Source organism: Rhipicephalus microplus, chromosome X, assembly GCF_043290135.1.
Source record: "Rhipicephalus microplus isolate Deutch F79 chromosome X, USDA_Rmic, whole genome shotgun sequence".
NCBI lineage: Eukaryota > Metazoa > Arthropoda > Arachnida > Ixodida > Ixodidae > Rhipicephalus > Rhipicephalus microplus.
Genome location: NC_134710.1, coordinates 233,105,236 through 233,126,979, shown reverse-complemented (window position 1 = coordinate 233,126,979; position 21,744 = coordinate 233,105,236). Strand labels below are relative to the sequence as shown.

General features: G+C 46.6%; 1 protein-coding gene across 1 annotated transcript in view; it reads left to right on the top strand.

Annotated features, from left to right (window-relative positions):
• The window catches only part of LOC142775193 (uncharacterized), a 224,191-nt gene that overhangs the window by 59,327 nt on the left and 143,120 nt on the right, over positions 1–21,744 (top strand). The gene's annotated exons all lie outside the window — the stretch shown is intronic.

Here is a 21,744-nt window from a genome sequence, read left to right as displayed (position 1 = left end):
ATCGAAACCGGTGACGCTCGACCCATTCGCCGACGACCCTACCGTGTGTCAGCCCCGGAGCGTGCTAATATACAACGAGAAGTCGATAAAATGCTTGATAAGGGCATAATCGAACCCTCATCTAGTCCCTGGTCCTCACCCGTTCTACTTGTTAAAAAGAAGAACAATAGCTGGAGATTATGTGTTGATTACCACCATCTCAACCATATTACCAAGAAAGATGCTTATCCCCTACCGCGCATAGATGATGCACTCGATTGCTTGCACGGTGCCAAATAATTCTCTTCAATAGACCTTCGTTCAGGCTACTGGCAGATCGTTGTGGACGACAAAGACAGAAAGAAGACGGCCTTCGTGACTCCTGATAGACTTTATCAGTTCAAGATGATGCCTTTTGGATTATGCAATGCCCCCGCGACATTTGAGCGCATGATGGACTCTCTCCTTCGAGGCATGAAGTGGACCATCTGCCTCTGCTATCTTGACGACGTTATTGTTTTTTTTACTAATTTCGACGTCTATCTTACCCGTCTGTCCACAGTGCTTGATGGTTTTCGACGTGGCAACTTGCAACTTAACTCGTCCAAATGCCGCTTTCAGCAACGCCAAATCTGCGTACTCGGCCATCTTGTTAACGCTGCGGGCATTCAACCAGACCCTGCGAAAGTCCGAGCAGTTCGCGACTTCCCCACACCCCGCACAGCCAAGGACGTCCGAAGTTTTCTGGGACTGTGCTCCTATTTCTATCGTTTTGTCGAGACGTTTGCTGAAGTAGCCCATCCTCTAACCTGCCTCCTCAAAACGGATGTCGCATTCACCTGGGGCCAACAGCAAGCAAACGCCTTCTCGTCGCTCGTTGACATTCTCACCAATCCACCAGACCTAGCACACTTCGACCCATCTGCCACCACGGAGCTTCGTACTGACGCCAGTGGCCACGGCATAGGTGCAGTGCTGGCGCAGCGGCAACAAGGCATGCACCGCGTCGTCGCGTATGCAAGCCGACTGTTGTCGCGCTCGGAACAAAATTATTCCATCACAGAACGCGAGTGCTTAGCTCTCGTATGGGCTATTGCGAAATTCCGACCGTACCTGTATGGCCAACCATTCTCAGTTATTACGGACCACCATGCGCTTTGCTGGCTCTCCTCACTCAAGGACCCTACCGGACGCCTTGGTCGCTGGGCGCTGCGCTTACAAGAGTACACTTTTTCCGTATCCTATAAATCCGGACAACTTCACAAGGATGCCGACTGCTTGTCCCGTTACCCAGTCGATCCCCCTGACACGAGGGAAGATGAACAAGAGGCCCTCGTTCTTTCAATTACAGACTTCACCGACACAGCTGCTGAACAACGCCGTGACCCTTCTTTGCGTGCTATTATCAATGGTCTGCACTCTCCCCACCCTGACCACTCCTTACAACTGTTCGTTCTTCACAACGACATCTTGCACCGCTACAACGCCCACCCTGATGGTGCTGAGCTTTTACTCGTTGTTCCTGTGCATCTTCGCTCAGACGTTTTGGCCCAGCTGCATGATGCCCCCTCCGCTGGACACCTAGGGATGTCACGCACGTATGACCGCATTCGCCGCCGATTCTTTTGGCCTGGCCTCTACCGTTCTGTGCGACAGTACGTTGCGGCATGCGGCCTCTGCCAGCGCCGCAAGACACCTGCTCTGAGACCTGCTGGTACCCTCCAGCCCATTGAAGTACCTGTTGAGCCATTTTTCCGAGTCGGCCTCGATCTTCTAGGACGTTTTCCCGTGTCGGCCACCGGTAATAAGTGGATTGCTGTTGCTACCGACTACGCAACGCGGTATGCCGTTACACGCGCCATCCCCACCAGCTGCGCTACTGATGTAGCCGATTTCCTTCTTCATGACATCATTCTGCGTTATGGTGCTCCTCGTCAGTCGATCACCGACGGCGGCAGCTGTTTTCTATCTAAAGTAGTCGACGAGCTCCTGCGATCCTGCTCTACCCACCACAAATTCACTACAGCGTACCATCCGCAAACCAACGGCCTCACGGAACGCCTCAACGGTACCCTGACGAATATGTTAGCGATGTACGTCTCCAAGGATCACAAAGATTGGGAAATCCACTTACCTTTCGTTACCATCGCATACAACAGTTCACGTCATGATACAGCTGGATTTTCACCTTTTTACCTACTGTTTGGTTATGACCCGCTTTTGCCCATGGACACCATGCTCCAATCTGACGCCTCCTCATCGACTGCTTATGCTCGTAATGCCCTGGCCCGAGCTGACATCGCCCGCCAAGTCGCCCGAGATCGCTTATGTGCCTCACAGCTTAACCAAAAGAGTGCTTACGATCGCCGGCACCGCGACGTACAGTACTCTCCGGGGTCACTCGTCTTGCTGTGGTTACCATCACGTCGTGTTGGTCTCTGCGAAAAACTGATGTCCCGTTACGTTGGCCCCTACCGCGTCATACGCAAGCTCACCAGCGTGACCTATGAGATAGCTCCACTCCATACCACGTCAGTACCAGCATCAGTCCCGACCGATATAGTGCACGTCTCACGGCTTAAACCATACTACTCAAGCCTCGAGATTTGATCGCACCGGGACGGTGCTTCTGCCGCCGGCGGGTAATGTCACGGGCTAAGTAGATGCCTGAGGATGACGACGATGAAGTGCTGAACGTGACCATGCTCGTACTGCAGCAGCGTTGTACGCATTAGCTCGCCAGTATATTCGCGAGTACGCATTTGCTCGCCAGTGTATACTTTATTCCCCGTAACATCATGACCTAGCAAAAAACGAACTAATCATTCCGACACGCCTGTTGGTCTATGTGAGAGACAATTGTTCACACACTTGATAACTTCTTTATGCAAGTTAATAGATGGGTGCCACAAGTACACCTTACAAGTATTGTCTATATGCCAGGCCTCAACTATTAGGCGTGTTTCTTCACTCCTATGCCCGTATACAAAACTGCAAATTCATTGAATTAGGCTTGCACTTCGTCGCTGCCTATCTGGCTTTGGTCTAAATTTATTATCATCATCCAAGCTATAACCAACCTAGCAAGAAATATGATCATTTACCATCAATCACAAGATAATTTGAATACTAAACCACAACTGTGGGGGTGAGGCAGGATCACAGAAAAAAAGGCAGAACAACCCATAGAAGTACAGCCCTAACCAGTTTTGCGCCACCGGAGGGACCTTTAGGAATAATTATATTTTGGTTTGACGCCCTAAAACCAAAACAAATGATATGGTCACATTATTATGAATAGCACACAAGCTGTGCCTTTCGGAACACCAGGACGTCGAGCTGAATCGACCGCTCTAAACATGACTTCATCGTCCTTGCTACTTCCCCGTCCCTTTTTTTTGCAGTTGCACGTATACAGAGTGGCAAAGCAAAATTCAATTTCATGGTTGTGGTACTTGCGTTTTCTGAAAAAAAGAAAAAAAACCGAAAAAGTCATTTTCTGGTGCTCAATGGTGATTCGAATAATAAAAAAATCACAGATTTGCCGCAAAGCAATGAATGCGATAGCAATAAATTGGAAGGTCATGCTATGAATGGCGAGCAGATCAAAGCGTGTCCCACGTTTCTCACGCACAAATGACGCATGAAACGTAATCACAAGTACAGATGAACGTGAATGAACACGAATGAACGCTGGTGTAAGAGAACATGGCTGCTCCAGGTACACTCTTTGCAGAGTTCTTTTCCTTCCGAGAGCACAGCGCGTAGAAGCTCCCGTCGGCTGTGGGGGCCCGAGGGGCGCGCAGATCGTTGCCGCGATAGCGTGGCAACCGTAACTTCCCCCGTCCCTTGTTCGCTCACGAGATAACTGCGTGCGCAGATGACTGCGGCTGGAAAGGCGATTCTCGCTTCGCAGAAGGAGGAGACTAGCGCATCCTTCCCCGTACATGCATACATACATACATACATACATACATAATACATACATACATACATACATACATACATACATACTGTGATGACGTTTATTGAACCGGAGAAGTCGCAACGATGTCGCAACGAAAAATGGCCGTACGACAAGTCTGGCAAAGGCGGCCCAGGTTCTCGTGCAATCAGAGCACGGGGTTTTTCCTTCTCTTTAGAAGGCGCATACGCGTTAGTGCATATGCTCCACTACAATACCCCCCAGGGTGAAGAGTACCCATCCTGGCGACTCAGGCAGTAGGCACGATGAGGGGGTCGTAGTAGGGCTTGAGACGGTCGACGTGTGCGGTCTCGCGTCCTCGACGGCGCAAATCTGGTGATTGTGTTAGTGACTCGATGATGTAATTCACCGGGAAGGTCGCGTCAATGACACGGTAAGGACCATGGCTCCGGGCCAGAAGTTTAGAAGACAGACCAGGAACGTGCGGGGGCACCCAAAGCCACACAAGGGAGCCAGCACGAAACGTAGGAGCTATGTGGCGAGCGTCGTCGTGTCGAGTCTTTTGTAGACCTTGAGCCTCACTTGTCAGAGACCGAGCCAACTGACGGCAGTCTTCAGCGTATCTGGCGACTTCCGAAAGCGGAGAGCACTCCGATGCATCAGGGCGGTACGGGAGTATGGTGTCGAGTGGATGGGATGGTTCGCGGCCGTACAACAGAAAGAATGGGGAAAAACCGGTAGTCGCTTGCGTCGCGGGGTTGTAAGCGAAGGTAACAAAAGGTAAAACAGCGTCCCAGTTAGTGTGGTCGGAGAAGGTGTACATCCTCAGCATGTCGCCAAGTGTGCGGTTGAACCGTTCAGTGAGACCATTCGTCTGTGGATGGTATGCGGTAAATTTCCGGTGGAAGATGTTGCATTCAGCGAGAATAGCTTGGATGACCTCCGACAGGAACACTCGACCCCTATCACTGAGTAATTCCCGTGGAGCCCCATGGCGGAGAATAAAGCTGCGCAGAATGAAGAGTGCAACTTCGTGGGCGGTCGCTGCCGGTAGAGCTGCAGTCTCAGCGTAGCGTGTCAGATGATCGACGCCGACAATAATCCACCGGTTTCCAGAGCGACTATATGGGAGGGGGTCATAGAGATCGATACCCACGCGGTCGAATGGGCGAGCTGGGCATGGGAGCGGCTGTAACATGCCAGTAAGGTGCCGCGGAGGTGTCTTGTTCTGTTGGCAAGTGGTGCAAGATTGAACGTATTTCTGCACAAAGCGATACATTCCTCGCCAGTAATATCGTTGGCGCAGCCTTTCGTAGGTTTTCAGGACACCTGCGTGAGCACTATGGGGGTCTGCATGGAAATTCATGCAGGTGTCAGAGCGCACATGAGTTGGGACAGCAAGGAGCCACTTCCGACCACTAGGCATGTTATTGCGGTGGTACAGAATGCTGTCTCGCACGGAAAAGTGGGCTGCTTGTCGACGTAGCGCTCTCGTGGAAGGGACAGCAGACGGATCGATAAGGTAGTCGAGTAACAATGCAAGGTATGGATATTTACGCTGCTCCGAAAGCATGTCAGAGGTGTCTATTGGTGACAAGGTGGTAAAAAGTGGTGACAGAGAAGCCACATCTGGGGTTAATGGCGATCGCGAAAGTGCATCGGCATCCGCATGCTTGCGATCGGAACGATATACTACACGGATGTCGTATTCTTGCAATCGAAGTGCCCAACGTCCCAGGCGTCCGGACGGGTCTTTCAATGTGGACAGCCAACATAGAGCGTGGTGGTCTGTGACCACGTCAAAAGGGCGGCCGTAAAGGTACGGGCGAAACTTCGTCAAGGCCCAGATTATGGCCAAACACTCCTTCTCTGTCACGGAGTAATTCAATTCAGCCTTCTTGAGAGCGCGACTTGCATAGGCGACTACGTATTCGGCTTGGGTGCCTTTTCGTTGTGCCAAAACTGCACCAAGACCGATGCCACTTGCATCGGTGTGAATTTCTGTGGCAGCAGCGGGGTCGTAGTGACGAAGAATAGGTGGTGAGGTCAGCAGGTGGTGCAGCTGGCGAAATGCGTTGTCACATGCAGGTGACCATGCAGATATACCTTTGCTGTTGGAAAGCAGACTCGTGAGAGGTGCGATTATGGACGCAAAGTTGCGCACGAAGCGACGAAAGTAGGAGCAGAGACCGACGAAAATTCTTAGGGCTTTCAGTGATGTGGGCAACGGGAAGTCAGCGACAGCTCGAAGCTTATCGGGATCCGAAAGAACACCGTCTCTTTTGATGACATGTCCCAAGATGGTTAGTTTTTGTGCTGCGAAGTGGCACTTCTTGGAGTTAAGTTGTAGGCCTGCAGAAGTTAGACACGTCAGAATCTCGTGGAGGCGAACAAGATGCGTCGGGAAATCAGACGAAAAGACGACGATGTCGTCCAGGTAACACAAGCAAGTTTTCCACCTATGGGCACGCAAGATGGTATTGATCATGCACTCAAATGTGGCAGGTGCGTTGCAGAGCCCAAATGGCATCACTTCGAACTCATATAGGCCATCTGGCGTTACAAAGGCTGTTTTAGAGCGATCACATTCAGCCATTGGCACCTGCCAATACCCAGAACGCAGATCCAAGGATGTAAAGTACTCGGCCCCTTGTAAACAGTCAAGAGCATCGTCTATTCGTGGTAGCGGGTAGACATCTTTCTTCGTAATCTTGTTTAAGCGGTGATAGTCCACGCAAAATTGAACGGTGCCATCTTTTTTCTTTACCAGAACCACAGGTGATGACCAAGTGCTTTGAGAAGGCTGTATCACTCCACGTTTAAGCATATCATCTACTTGCTCCGTAATGACGCGGCGCTCTTCGGCGGAAACGCGGTAAGGACGCTGTCGCAGAGGCGAATGTGAGCCGGTGTGAATAGTATGAGTGATAGTCGTGGTGCGGCCCAAAGCGGGTTCTTGATAGTCGAAAGAAGAGCGAAACTTCTTAAGGAGAGCAACAAGTTGGCGGTGATGCGAGAGGGGAAGGTCTGCGTCAATAGCATTGTCGAAGGCTGACAAACCTGATGGCTAAGACGGATGAGTTATCGCGGCAATGTGACATGGAGTTTCGTCGGGAAGAATAATATCATCGATATGGTCGACAGGTTGCACATATCCCGTTTCACCACGAAGTAAGCCAATGGGGTAGTTGCAGTGGTTGGTAACCAGCATTACGGTTAGCCCTGCCGCGGTGGTCTAGTGGCTAAGGTACTCGGCTGCTGACCCGCAGGTCGCGGGTTCGATTCCCGGCTGCGGCGGCTGCATTTCCGATGGAGGCGGAAATGTTGTAGGCCCGTGTGCTCAGATTTGGGTGCACGTTAAAGAACCCCAGGTGGTCGAAATTTCCGGAGCCCTCCACTACGGCGTCTCTCATAATCATATAGTGGTTTTGGGGCGTTAAACCCCACATATCAATCAATCAATAAGAATTACGGTTAAACCAGACGTAATTGTAAGAACGGCAAATAGGAGAATGATGCCCTTGCGTTCAGTAAAAACCGGAGATGACGTGAACACCACCGTGGCGTCAGGTCGCGCCATACATAAAAGGCTTATAGGGACCGAAGCTTCCGGGGGCAGGGTGATGTCGTCGTCAGCGATGAGTTTGCAGAGCCGAGGAGACCGGTCGGGTTGTGGAAATTCAAATGTTGGCACAAGTGACACTTCGGCGTGGGAACAATCGATGATAGCTTCATGACGTGATCAGAAATCCCAACCGAGGATAAGGTCATGAGAGCAAGATGGCAGAACAAAAAACTGTGCGACGTACAAAACATCTTGGATGACGACGCGTGCCGTACACAGAGCCGAGGGATGAATGCGTTGCGCGCTAGCCGTGGACAGCACCATGCCACAGAGAGATGTGGTCACTTTCGTCAGTTTCCGACAACACTTGGCGTCCATCACAGAAATGGTGGCCCCGGTATCAATTAACGCTAATGTGGCGACTCCCTCAACATCGACATCAACAACATTTTGCGGCGAAAACGGAGGCCTTGGGAATTGCGCACAAGTTGCAGTTCTTGCCTCCGGAACTGCACTGATTAGTTTCCCTCCTCAGGAGGTGGTCGACGACGCATAGGCGATGGCGATCGGCGATGAGGGGATGGGAAATGAGCAGTCGATGGGCGGTGATCCGAGTCTGAGTGTCCCTGTTCATATGCAGATGTGGTGGCCTGCTGCGGCGCGTAGGTAGGAGTTCCGAAGTATGCGTTTGTAGGTGTGGGGCGACGGTGGCAGAAGCGCGCAATGTGGCCAGCGATGCCACAGGCAAAGCAGATAGGACGATTGTCTTGGGTGCACCACTCATTAGATCGTCGGAAAAAGCGAGGTGAGGGCCTGTAAACTGGAGGCTAGGCCGGAGGAGGTGGAGCCGATAAGGCGACTGGATGCGGTGGGGGCCGCACGACCACAGCTGCGTAGCTGAGAGGTGAAGGTGGTACAGGTGTTGCGTAGCCGACAGCTGAGAGATTAGGTGCTACTGAAGTGCATGGGTAAGGGGCCTGCACTGTAGGGAGGACATCAGAAATTTCAGTGCGTATGGCCTGCTGCAGTGTCGAAGGCAGGCTTGCGGTGGGCGCGTCGCTATGCGGCAGCAGGGAGAGCTGTCGGGCGACTTCCTTCCTGAGGAATTCTTCTATCTGGTTGGACAGACTTTTTTGGCAAACGTTGGCATTTGCGAGTGCGACGGCCGAGATCGAATCCGGCGGTGGGACACTCTGTCGGGCGATGGAACGCTGACGGCGCAATTCATCAGAGCTCTGGCAGAGGCTTACGAGGATTGCCACCGTGTTCGGGCTTTTTGCTAGCAACATCTGGAATGAACCATCCTCGATGCCCTTGAGAATCTGCCGAATTTTCTTTTCTTCGGGCATAGATGGATTCACACGCCTACAGAGGTCGAGCACGTCCTCTATGTAACTAGTAAACGTCTCGCCAGGCTGTTGGGTTCGGTGGCGCAGGCGCTGGTCAGCGCGGAGCTTGCGGACCTCTGGTCGGCCGAACGCTTCAGTCACGAGTGTCTTAAAGGAGGGCCAGTTGGCGATGGCGGTTTCGCGGTTGGTAAACCAAAGCTTAGCTACGTCTGCCAAGTAAAAGATAACGTAGGCGAGCTTAGAGTCGTTGTCCCACTTGTTGCTGGTGCTTACGCGTTCGTACAAGGAGAGCCAGTCTTCGACGTCTTGCTCACCACTGCCGCTGAAGATCGCTCACCACTGCCGCTGAAGATTGGTGGGTCCCGTTGGCGAGTAGTGCCGGGGCAGGTAGACGGGACAGCCAGTGGTGCTGGCTGGGCTGGGATGGGCGGGTCGGCGACTGCGTCAGTCATGTTTCGCGGTGGTCTCTCGGGCAACTTGCGAGAGCCGAGCTCCAGGTCTGCTTGGGGATCTCAGCAGCCTCCACTAAATGTGATGACGTTTATTGAACCGAAGAAGTCGCAACGATGTCACAGCGAAAAATGGCCGTACGACAAGTCTGGCAAAGGCGGCCCAGGTTCTCGTGCAATCAGAGCACGGGGTTTTTCCTTCTCTTTGGAAGGCGCATACGCGTTATTGCATATGCTCCACTGCAATACATACATACATACATACATACATACATACATACATACATACATACATACATACATACATACATACATACATACATACATACATACATACATACATACATACATACATACATACATACATACATACATACATACATACATATATACATACATACATACATACATACATACATACATACTTAACCATCGCACCACCGCGGTGGTCTAGTGGCTTAGGTACTCGGCTGCTGACCCGCTGATTGCGGGATCGAATCCCGGTTGCGGTGGCTGCATTTCCGATGGAGGCGAAAATGTTGTAGGCCCTTGTGCTCAGATTTGGGTGCGTGTTAAAGAACCTCAGGTGGTCGAAATTTCTGGAGCCCTCCACTACGGTGCCTCTCATGATCATATCATGATTTTGAGACCTTAAACACCACAAATCAATCAACATACTTTAACATATACGTGAATCACTGTGGCGGTGGCAGCGACGAAAAAAACAGATGAGACAGTTCATATGATTGCTATAGCAAGAAACTAATCCCACACGCACAGAAACATGACGAAGCATGTGTTTGAAAGGTTATTCTAGTAGAATTATCCTTCTAATCATGAAGATAATACATGAATAGAATTGCACTCGATGCATGAATAGTGTCCGCCTGTAAACAATGGAATAGGCGAGCCGTGGCTTTATAAGCAGGCTTTTATATTGGACGTCGTTGACGTAGAATTCAGTAAAGGCTGAAGTTGCTGCGGAGTAATCACTGGGTTAATAAATAATGTCGCTATGACGAGAATTGTACCGCTGTTGGTCAGTGCGCAGATGGCTTCAGATTTGCTCGAGTTCAATAATGCTTGCGAGTTGCATCTGCAAGCCGCATAAAAGCCGCCGCATCAATCGTAATGTCAAACCTGTCGGGTAGGAGCATGACATCCAGCATGGTAGTTGTTTCTCGGCTGTGAAGCAACGGTGAAGGTGTGAACCTCTGTAGTCTCAAACCACAGTGTTGTAAGGGAACATAAAGCATGGAAGATTGTCATCCCAGTTTCCGTGGACTCGATCAATACACATAGCATGTCAGCGACCATCTTGTTTAATCTCGCGGTAAGACTGTTGGTTTGTGGATGTTATACACTAGTTCTACAATGGGCGGTTTTGCTATGCCTGATAGCATCTTGCATGATATGGAATGTAAAAGCTTTTCCACAACCAGTGATGATATCTATCTATCTATCTATCTATCTATCTATCTATCTATCTATCTATCTATCTATCTATCTATCTATCTATCTATCTATCTATCTATCTATCTATCTATCTATCTATCTATCTATCTATCTATCTATCTATCTATCTATCTATCTATCTATCTATCTATCTATCTATCTATCTATCTATCTATCTATCTATCTATCTATCTATCTATCTATCTATCTATCTATCTATCTATACGCCTACAACTTTTAGCTCTCCTGGCCGTTTCGATAATTACATATTTTCGAAAATTTTTGTGGCATAACATGACTGTATGACGAGCATAAGGGACTAGTCACAACACGAAAATCATGACACGTATGTCACGAACGTCATGATTTACATGTCCCGATCTTGCTGCTCTTGCAGTGGTTTCGTTCACATGACATGTTGCAAAACTGGCGTGGTATGAGATGACTGCATGGCGAGCATAAGTGACATGCCCTAGCGAAGAAATCATGACATGCGTGTCATGTAATAACATGCTTACACGCCGTGCTCATGATGTGCTCACTGTCGTTTCGCTAGCTTCACATATACAAAATGTTATATTACGTTACGCGAATGGACGACGAAGGTAGATGTTACGTCAAAAAATGATAATCACGACATGTGTGTCACGTAAAGCTTGACTACATACTACGCCCATAGTGTGCTCGCAGCTGTTCCGCTAGCTTCACATATACCGAATTTCGTGTTACGTGACGTGAATGGATTACGAAGGTATATGACTGGTGCAAACATGATAATGATAACATGCGTGTAATGAAAAAAAACATCACTACATACGACGCTCATGGTTGATTGATTGACTGATATGTGGGGTTTAACGTCCCAAAACCACTATATGATTATGAGAGACGCCGTAGTGGAGGGCTCCGGAAATTTAGACCACCTGGGGTTCTTTAACGTGCACCCAAATCTACGACGCTCATGGTGCGCTCGCGACCATTTCGCTAACTTGACATATACCAAATTTTATATTACGTGACATGAATGGATTATCATGTCCAAACATGATAATCATGACATTCAAGTTATGTAAAACATGACTGCCGGCTTTGCTGATAGCACGCTCACAGCCATTTCGCTAGCTTCGCATACACCAAACTTGGTATTACGTGAAGTGTATAAACGACGAAGGTAAATGACACGTCCCAACATAATAATCATGACATGCGTGTCATGTAAAACTTGACATCATGGTATGCTCACAGCGTGCTGATGGCTGTTCCGCTGGCATTATATATACCAAGTTTGGTATTGCGTGATGCGAAAGGACGACGAAGGTAAATGACACGTGCAAACATGATAATTATGACATGCGTGTCATCTAAAACATGACTACTTGCTACTGTCATAGCGCACTCAGGGCTGTTTGTTAGCTTCATATATATGAAATTTGTTATTACGTGACGTGAATGAACGACGCACACAATTGCCAGGCGCAAACATAATAATCGTAGCATTGAAGTCATGTATGGCATAATTTACATGCCTACCACTGCTGGTACCGGTATTGCAAACGTTAGTGGTGCCGTCATTACACGACTTAAGAAAAACTACTTGCATTTTATCTAGATACCTGAGTGCGGGTAACATTTGTACTTGTGTTCACTTTGTACTTCGTCCGTCCACCTCATAACGTTGCGCTGATTCTAAAGTTGCATATCAACCTTCCTGATTCGTGCTTGGCATATCATTAATTCCCACTGCACGTAGGATCTGCCAGCTTTTTTTACGTAATGACTGACATCTTGGGTGAGCTTTGGCCAGTAGTATTGCTGCCGAATCCGGGAAGAAGTGACATGGACCAACTGGCTGAGATATCAGCTGAACTAAACGTGCTTTTTACTATGTGGCAACATAGAACAACCAGATAAAAGCGCGAGGAAGGCGGCAAATAGAAATGACGTCATTGCACAGTTATACCCAGCTCTTGTAGGCACGAAATAACCCATGTGAACTCCTTACTGCAAGGAAATGCTTGCTTGGCCGTCACGAACCCCATTGTCGTGCACGTTTCATCACTAGCCGTCAGACCGTGAAGCTGCGCCTCCAGATATACAGCTGACGCCGTAGCAGTGGCGAATGGTTCGGCAAAAAAGCGCAGAGCGCGCCCGCTTATATGCATAACATCTGTTATTTTATAGAGTACGACCATGAAGAGGCGTCGGCTGCACGCATACGGTTTTACAGTGAAGCTCTCTCAGTCGACCCCTGTGCCAATGTTGGCGCCACTGGGCCGACTAAGACACAACAGGGTTGGCACACTTGTCTGCACTACAGCTGCGCCGGTGGCAAATCACATTGATGCCAGCCATTAGCATGGCCGGCATCAACAGGTCAGGCAATCTCACTTTGGCCAATGAGGTGTAAGCGCGTGCTTTCAAATCTAGTGGCAAACTTACACTACGTGGCTTCACTAGCTAATCATGTACAGTCTTTTTCACACTTAGGGGAAATCTTGGAGCACATAGCATCGCGATGCGGCCAGCGCTGTAGTCGCGCGCCGGCTGCAGCTCGCGCATGCGCAGACACTCAATAGGCGTCCTTAGAACCGTGCATAGTCTGCGATGGTGGTGCGCGCTGGCCACATTGTCGGACAGCCTGCTGGTGTTATCGTTGCTGCTGCAAGTACGTCAACATTTTGTGCTAAACTTAGTGTGCATGGCAACCTCTCTACCTTCATGGGCGATAATGGGGTTCTATGAACTGAATTCGACAGCATACTTTGTTTGCTCTTTTGAAACGACGTGATACTGAGTGCGTTCACGTATGCTTTTCTCTTAGTGTGGGAACCGCAGTACGCTGCGACGGGGAATATCATAATAAGCACGTATAGCGCGTGGAATTTATTGTACGCAAAAAACAACAAACATTGCACTCTACAGTGACAGCCGTGCAGCTATGCGGGTTCAACAAAATAAATCAAACGAGAATAAGTTCAGAAATGTCAGAAATATATACTGTAGGTGAAGATAACGACTTTAACGCGCTTGTTCTCGTCGTAATTTAATTACTTGAGGCAAAGCTCACTCACCGGTGCTTAAAACACACATGTGAAACTTCTAACTTCACCTAATACACCATTATGACCCCGACGGCGCTCATTTTGGACCGCAGTGAGGCGTACTGTGACGCGATGAGAAATATTGGTCCATTTCCCGCAGCAACAATGAAATTCACCCGATACCTGACAGTGTGGTCGGCGTGCGCCACAGTAGCCGACCACGCAGTTCAACTGTTTAACATCATGTTCCTAAAGCGTGTTCGGACGTGCCAACTGCTGCCGGCGCGTGACTGCCGCGCTGGCCGCATCATGGCCGCATCGCGAGGCCTCGCACCACAAGATTTCCTCTAAAGTGTGAACCAGACTGTGCATTCGCGTGCTGACAGTTTCGCTGTCTAATCGCTTTCACGGCTTATAACTGACTGCACGTTTTTACTTATATTACTCAGTTATTGTGGAAATGTTCACAGCTGTCTCCGCACGCATGCGCAGAGGGACTGAATCGTCATGGGGCGTTACGCGTCAAGGTCCGTGGAGACCTGGAGAGTCGAAACCTAAGGCTTTCGCTCTAAAATGCGTGATTGTATAAGCGCCTATTTCACAAGACAGCACAGGAATGTAATCGAGAAGCAAAGGCTGGTATATTAAACTTAAAAGTTTTTAATTCAGTGGGCTCAGCGGAGTAACGGCATTGAAATGTGCATGTATAGTCTTTAAGTGACACAACAACATTTCCCGTACGCACGTTATTTCTGAGATTTAACATTAACATTCCCGCGTGTTTACGTGGTGTTACGTAAATAATGGTGGCGATTTCAGACAACCCCTTCGAAAGGAGTTTGGGATTACTGTTCAAAGATTGGGTTTGTTAGCAGAAAATGACTGCGGAAAATGAATTAGATCACTCTCAGGCAGCTTGAACCGCAGATTATTTTAGTTAATCTAGAGTTTTCGAGGTCACTTCCCATTTCAAGTATTACTAGGCCACTTAAAAGCAACCCTACAACATCAAAGTTCTCACTCTTAGGGTGTAATTCACATATATTACTAATATTTTTATAATAGCGCAGAGATCACTGCATATGCTTAGATACGGGTGATGATTCTCACTTTTCTTTCTCGTCTCACTATTTTAACGCAGTCGTCCTCCGAAAGGGGCCACCGAACTTAAAACTTCTTGGTCAGATAAGCGCTATCGCTTTCCGCAAAGAAAGTATGCGGTATGATAAAGCAGCTCTCTAACGCTCACAATACATCTGACGCTAAACTGAGACTGTCTTATGACTAATAACTGTATTGCTGTTATTACTTTTACCGAGACAATAAGAGGTTATAAACGCCGAACGATACAAAACACAGAGTCACCATAGACGGGGGAACGTGCGAGTGGTGGCAATGTATCCATTGCACTGCGTGAGAAGATGCCTCTAGGGACATGCTCTGGAGAAAAAATTCACAGTTGAGATTGCAATCTCAACATGAACGTATTCCAAGTGGTCCCATTTTCCATCCCATTTCTTGAGTACATGTACTCAAGAAATGGGATGGAAAATGGGACCACTTGGAATACGTTCATGTTTGAAGCACACCATTCCTTTTCGGTGTCCGGAGCCCTCCACTACGGCGTCTCTCATAATCACATGGTGGTTTTGGGACGTCAAACGCCACAAATCAATCAATCAATCAATCAATCAATCAATCAATCAATCAATCAATCAATCAATCAATCAATCAATCAATTCCTTTTCGGTGTGCTTCCACCAAATTTTTAATCATGAAACGAGGTTTACCAGACAGAAAAGAATGAAAGGAACTTTATTGACAGAAAGGTGCCAATGAGTTTGTATGATTTAAGTGCCTTTGGCTTGCAACTCCACGCTACGGAATGGCCCCGAGCTCGAGCAACAAAGGTAGGACAGGAATATTAGGGCTCTTGTTGTGATGATGTTGATGACAGCTGTTGTAGCACGTATGGACTTGGTTCGAGGAACATGCCCGTTCGGGAGGAGGAGGAAAAATTAAGCGGAAGGACGGGGAGCTTAGCCAGTTTTTAGACCGGTGGGCAATTTTTTTGCTGTGGACCACAATATTGGCGTACGTAAAAGAAAGAAAGCAGCCACTGAAAGGTATCAGTTATTCACCGTTACGTATTCGTTATTGTAGAATCTGACAGTGATGTCACAGCACACTGTCGTTTGTTTTCGCATTTTGAGGTCCGTTTCTGTGTTGGCAAGCGTGGCCATATCTTAAAGTCCGAGTTTGCGCTCCTATTTCAATACAATGTTGCTGCAATACCGGTGGGTGCCTATATAGGCTCCTCAATAAGAACTTGTGCAATTGAAGCCAGATCGCTTGTACCGCTTCTTTGCAGGACGTACTAGACATCCATTCATTGTATTTAGTATTGCCTCATTCTTGTTTTCTTCTTGAAATGATCTTTTGAATTGTTCTGTTATGGTTGATAGCGATGGGAAAATTTTGTGTATTTGTGTTCACCCGTATTTCATTTGCTTAATTTCCGGTCGGTTTCATTAGATATGTATAAAACAGAAAAAGAGTCCCTCGAAGAGCTCTCTCAATTTTTTACCGTCTACGAACGTACGTTATGACATTCTTCTTAGATTGGACCACGTGCGTTAGTGCATGATCAACCAAGAGGAGACCACATGTACGTGGTAAAAACAGTGTATGTGTTTTGTGCAATAATAATAAATTTTTGAACTGTGCAGTCTTGCTCGCACAAGAGAAGCATGTGATGCCATAGTCTACCGATAAGAGTGTGGATGATACTCTATAAATAATGGATGCTAATGCTTGAAAAAAATACCTCGTTTTATGATCTGGAAAGGGCGTTCTAATGTTGCCACGAAAGGTTACTCTTTCTGACGATTGTTTACTGTATTGTTCGTATTTTTTAATGTGTATTTAGTAGTATTTGTTAGTAACTGCGTCTTCTTTAATAGTAATGCTTAATATAACCTCTTGTATAACTATGGTGAACAAGTTTAACCATATTTTCTTTTTTTTTGCTTCTTCTGCTGATATATCTTCGCAGTGCAGTATATACGAAAAAGGTTGCAGATCCAACGTACAGTAGGAATCGATTATTTGCGAAGCACTAATTAAGAAGGTTAATATTTCACTTTAAAATCAGCCTAACGTTACGACGCGGACGTAAATTATGCGGTTTATGACTTTGACCCCGTGATTATCACGTTTGGAAGTGTCATTTACTTTCGCTCTCTATTCACGTCACCAGATACCAAATTTGGCATATGTGGAGCTAACAAAACGACCGCGAGCAAGCTATGAGCGTAATTCCTTGATTGATTGATATGTGGGGTTTCACGTCCCAAAACCACCACATGATTATGAGGGACGCCGTAGTAGAAGGCTCTGGAAATTTTCACCACCTAGGCTTCTTGAACGTGCATCCAAATCTGAGCACATGGGCCTACAGCATTTTTGCCTCCATCGAAATTGCAGCCGTCCCAGTCGGATTGACTCCCGTGACCTACGGGTCAGCAGCCGAATACTTCAGCCACTAGGCCACCGTGGTTGGGCCAAGCTATGAGCGTAGTATGTAGTCATGTCTTACGTGACACGCATGTCATGGTTATGTTTGGACGTGTCATTTACTCTAGTCGTCTATTCAGGCCACCTAATACCTAGTTTTGTATATTTGAAGCTAGCGAAACGGCCGTGAGCGCATCATGAACGTGGCATGTAGTCATGTTTTACATGACATGCATGTCATGACTATCATGTTCGCACCAGTGATATTATACCATCTTCATTCATTCAAGTCTCGTATTACCGAACTTGGTACACCTGAAGCTAGCAAAGCGGGCACGAGCGCATCATGATCGTGATATAGTGCCGTGTTCTTAAATGACACGCATGTTGTTATGTTTGCAACGGTCATATACATTCGCTGTTCATTGGTGTCACGTAGCAACAAACTTGGTATATGTGAAGCTTGCGAAATGACCGTGATTGTACAATGAGCGTAGGGTGTAGTGTTTTACACGACATGCATGTTATGATTATTATGTTTGGACGTGTGTCATTTACCTTCGTCGTCCGTTAGCATCACGTAATACAAAATTTGGTATATGTGAAGCTAGTGAAACAGCCGCGAGTGTATCATCAGCGTGGCATGTAGTCATGTTTTTACATGACACCCTCTTATGATTATCCTGTTCGCACCGGTCATACACCTTCGTCGTCCATTCACGTGGTGCAGTACCGAAGTTGGTATATGTGAAGCCAGCCAAACGACCGTGAACGCACCATGAGCGTGGCGTGTAGTCATGACTTGCATGGCATGCATGTCATGACTTCCACGCTAGAGTCTCTCACGTATGTTCGCAATGCAGTCATGTCATACCATTCTAGTTTAGCAACATGTCATCTTAACGAAACCAGCGCAAGATTAGGAAGACCATAAAATGCAAATAATGACATTCATGACGCACATGTCATGATTTAAATTTTATGACTAGTCAATACTGCTCATCATATGGTCATTTTATGCCATACCAATTTGGTATCGATACCATTATTGAGATGGCCAGGAGAGCTAAAAGTCGTAGGTGGCTAGATAGATAGATAGATAGATAGATAGATAGATAGATAGATAGATAGATAGATAGATAGATAGATAGATAGATAGCAATATATCTATCTATCTCGGATCAGATAGATATATCTATCTATCTATCGGATCAGATAGATAGATACTTACATAGATAGATAGATAGATATATCGATAGATACTTACATAGATAGATAGATAGATAGATAGATAGATAGATAGATAGATAGATAGATAGATAGATAGATAGATAGATAGATAGATAGATAGATAGATACGCCCAATGTCGCCGAAGTTGTTTAGGATATGCTTCGCATTTATTGAAGAGAAAAGCTTAAAAAAAGCAGAAACCACCAGACAGATACCACAAAAAAAACTGAGTAAGCGTACTCAGTATGGAGCAACATGGGAATTTATGTTTTATTACAGTTTCACCTTGGTAAGTTGAATTGATTGTTTGATTACCACTCGTATTCAGCGCTGGTTCTGTAATTTTTGTACCGCGTGTCTTCAGGGTGCTTTTGTTTTTGGACAACATAGAACTTTAAAGAATACCTACGGGGGCATAATTGTAGTCATCGACCTCGATTACCTCTGGCGAGGGACGTCACTTGCGGAAAAAGTAAAATTACATGACTATTTAGAAACGTTGACAAATCAAATTTTAATTAGTGATAATACATTATTGTGAACTTTAACCTGGTGATTAGCGGCGCCTGTTCATTTAAAAAGAACTTTCAGGATTACACAAGTTCCGAGATATTCATTGACAAAATATGTGCCAAAATACAGTGAGTGCTCCAGTTATTTTCTCGCTTTCTTTGTTTCTTTTTACATTGGTGTATTTAGAACAACACTGAAATTGTCCAAGGGAACACGGCTCGGCAAACATTGATTGACTCGGCCGCGCCTCCCATACAGCAGCGGTAGCAGAACAATTACATTTAGGAACATAAAAGTATACATGAAGATCAAACTCAACACTTGTTGTCCCGCCTCGGTGGTCTAGTGGCTAAGGTACTCGGCTGCTAACCCGCAGGTCGCGAGATCGAATCCCGGCTGCAGCGGCTGTGTTTCGGATGGAGGCGGAATTGTTTTAGGCCCGTGCACCCAGATTTGGGTGCACGTTAGGGAACCCCAGGTAATCAAAATCTCCGGAGCCCTCCACTGTGACGTCTCTCTTAATCATATGGTGGTTTTGGGACGTTAAAACCCACATATCAATCAACAATACACCTGTTGTACCCATATGAGATACGTAAAATTATTCGGAAATAAAGCCAATAAATGACAAACAAAAACATCAATGTTATGCAGTTTTAGGGATACTTAACATTAGAAAAAGTAGAAGCACAAATGTAACAAAAAATGCATTTATAACTTTCAAACAAAGAAAAAGAAAATGAATGAAAGGCAACCTTGCACACCCTGATTAGGCTCACAAGTGACATGTGCAGAACACAAAAGCAAGAAAAACAAAACAAAAAATGGCATTGGTGCACTATCATATAGTGCATAACTCAACATTTTGGAAAAAAAATGATTGAACCAACAATGCAGCATTCAATCAGGTAGTATAGTACACATCTGAATATAAAATGCGCCATCAGTTTTATTTCAAGCGGTTTGCCAACTCGGCTGCTACTAATCGCGAACTGCAACACGTGATCCAGATGATTACTTAAAAAGTACCTCAGTGAAGTTTAGTTAGCTACGTAACTGTTTATTATAATTGTTTTGTGGGAAATGGGAGAAGATAGTAATGTAACTGACGTTAAACCATTGAGGTCAAGGCCTGTATTTACTCTACCTGTAATTATTTGTGTTTAATTCAATAGGAGGCATTTTAAGATGATTCATAAGTAAGTTCAGCACAGCTTAACTTTCATTGTCTGTTATTTGCAGCTACGTCGGGAAGAAGCTCCTTGTTATGCCCGTGCGCCACGGGCAGCCCGGTTTGTATACACTGTCGGTTAAAACTATTCTCAGTAATTAAAAACAAACGACAACATTCTGTTTCAATGTGTCAGTATTACAGCACACTTGTTCCCCTCTGCGGTTCTGAGAAAGGCTGGCGAGCCGGAACGAGTTGAAGATGGCAACAATGTTCTGCGGCTGAGCGCCCTCGTGGCTCGTCATTAGCGAGTGCATTACTGAGCGTCGTCTGAGTTAGGCACGCCTTGTCTCTCACTTTTTCTCCTCGCTGATGAAACCGAGGAGAGAGAGCGTGCGGCCACGGCTCTGAGTAATCATTGTGGGGCGTCACGCGCTAGTGGTGGACGTGGCAGGGCGCTCAAGCATACATACAAGCATTTCTCGGCGTAACTGAGAAATGGTGCCACCGAAAAAAAAATAGTAAGCAAGCTTGATGGCATGGTCCTGTCTTTCGGGAAAGTAATTACCAACGTGGGCACACGCGAAAAAAAATTGGATAGTTTGCGATACCACACCAAGCACCAGCGAACTTTTGTACCAAAGCAACATGGCACCATTGAACGTAGGGAAATGACTGGGCTAATTCACCTACCACGCTCCTCCTCGTGCCCTATTTTCTAAGCATGGTCTCTGCACTGAGCTTATTCATGGTAGCAGCAACATTGTTACCTAGATGAGAATGCGTGCGTGCGTGCGTGCGTGTACACACACATGCACACGCACACGCACACGCACACGCACACACACACACACACACAAACACACACACACACACACACACACACACACACACTAAATGTGTGAAAGCGGTCTTCGATATGAAAGCAATGAATTCAGTGTCATAAATGAATTGACTGTTTTATTTCTCCGCGAGTTGACAGCCCTTGTAAAACTAAAAAACGAACTTGACGTACATGAGAAGAGCGTGATTTACAGTTTAGATAAAATTATGTAACCAGGCTTTAACGTAGGCATACTCTGGCCGACAGTTTTCTCTTGAATTAAAGCAAAATAATATATTTATGAGAGTAATATGTATAATATGAGGCTACTGAATACTGAATAAACATTTTGCCACCAGTATTTGTAACGGAAATGAAACCTACTACTTCATGCGAAGCTAGCTCGACGTTGTTTAGGCACGAAGGAGCAGTAGAATAACGTACGCATATTTACGGTGACCGTCGTGGTAGGAGCAAGAAACAATCACGTCAAGCGTATCGACTTGAAGAAGAGCCATATAAACTAAAGTTATTGTTAGGCATCAGACGCTTCAATGAGAAATATTGCGTAGCTCTATTTATTTTTAGTTTTCTTCTTGCTGATGTTTCTGTGTATTTAGTATACCATTTCTACGCATATCAGACTTTCAATGAAGAGATTGCTGGAAAGGTAGCAACACCATCTTTGGACCAGATGAATAGTTTCTGTATGTGCAGAAAAAGCACG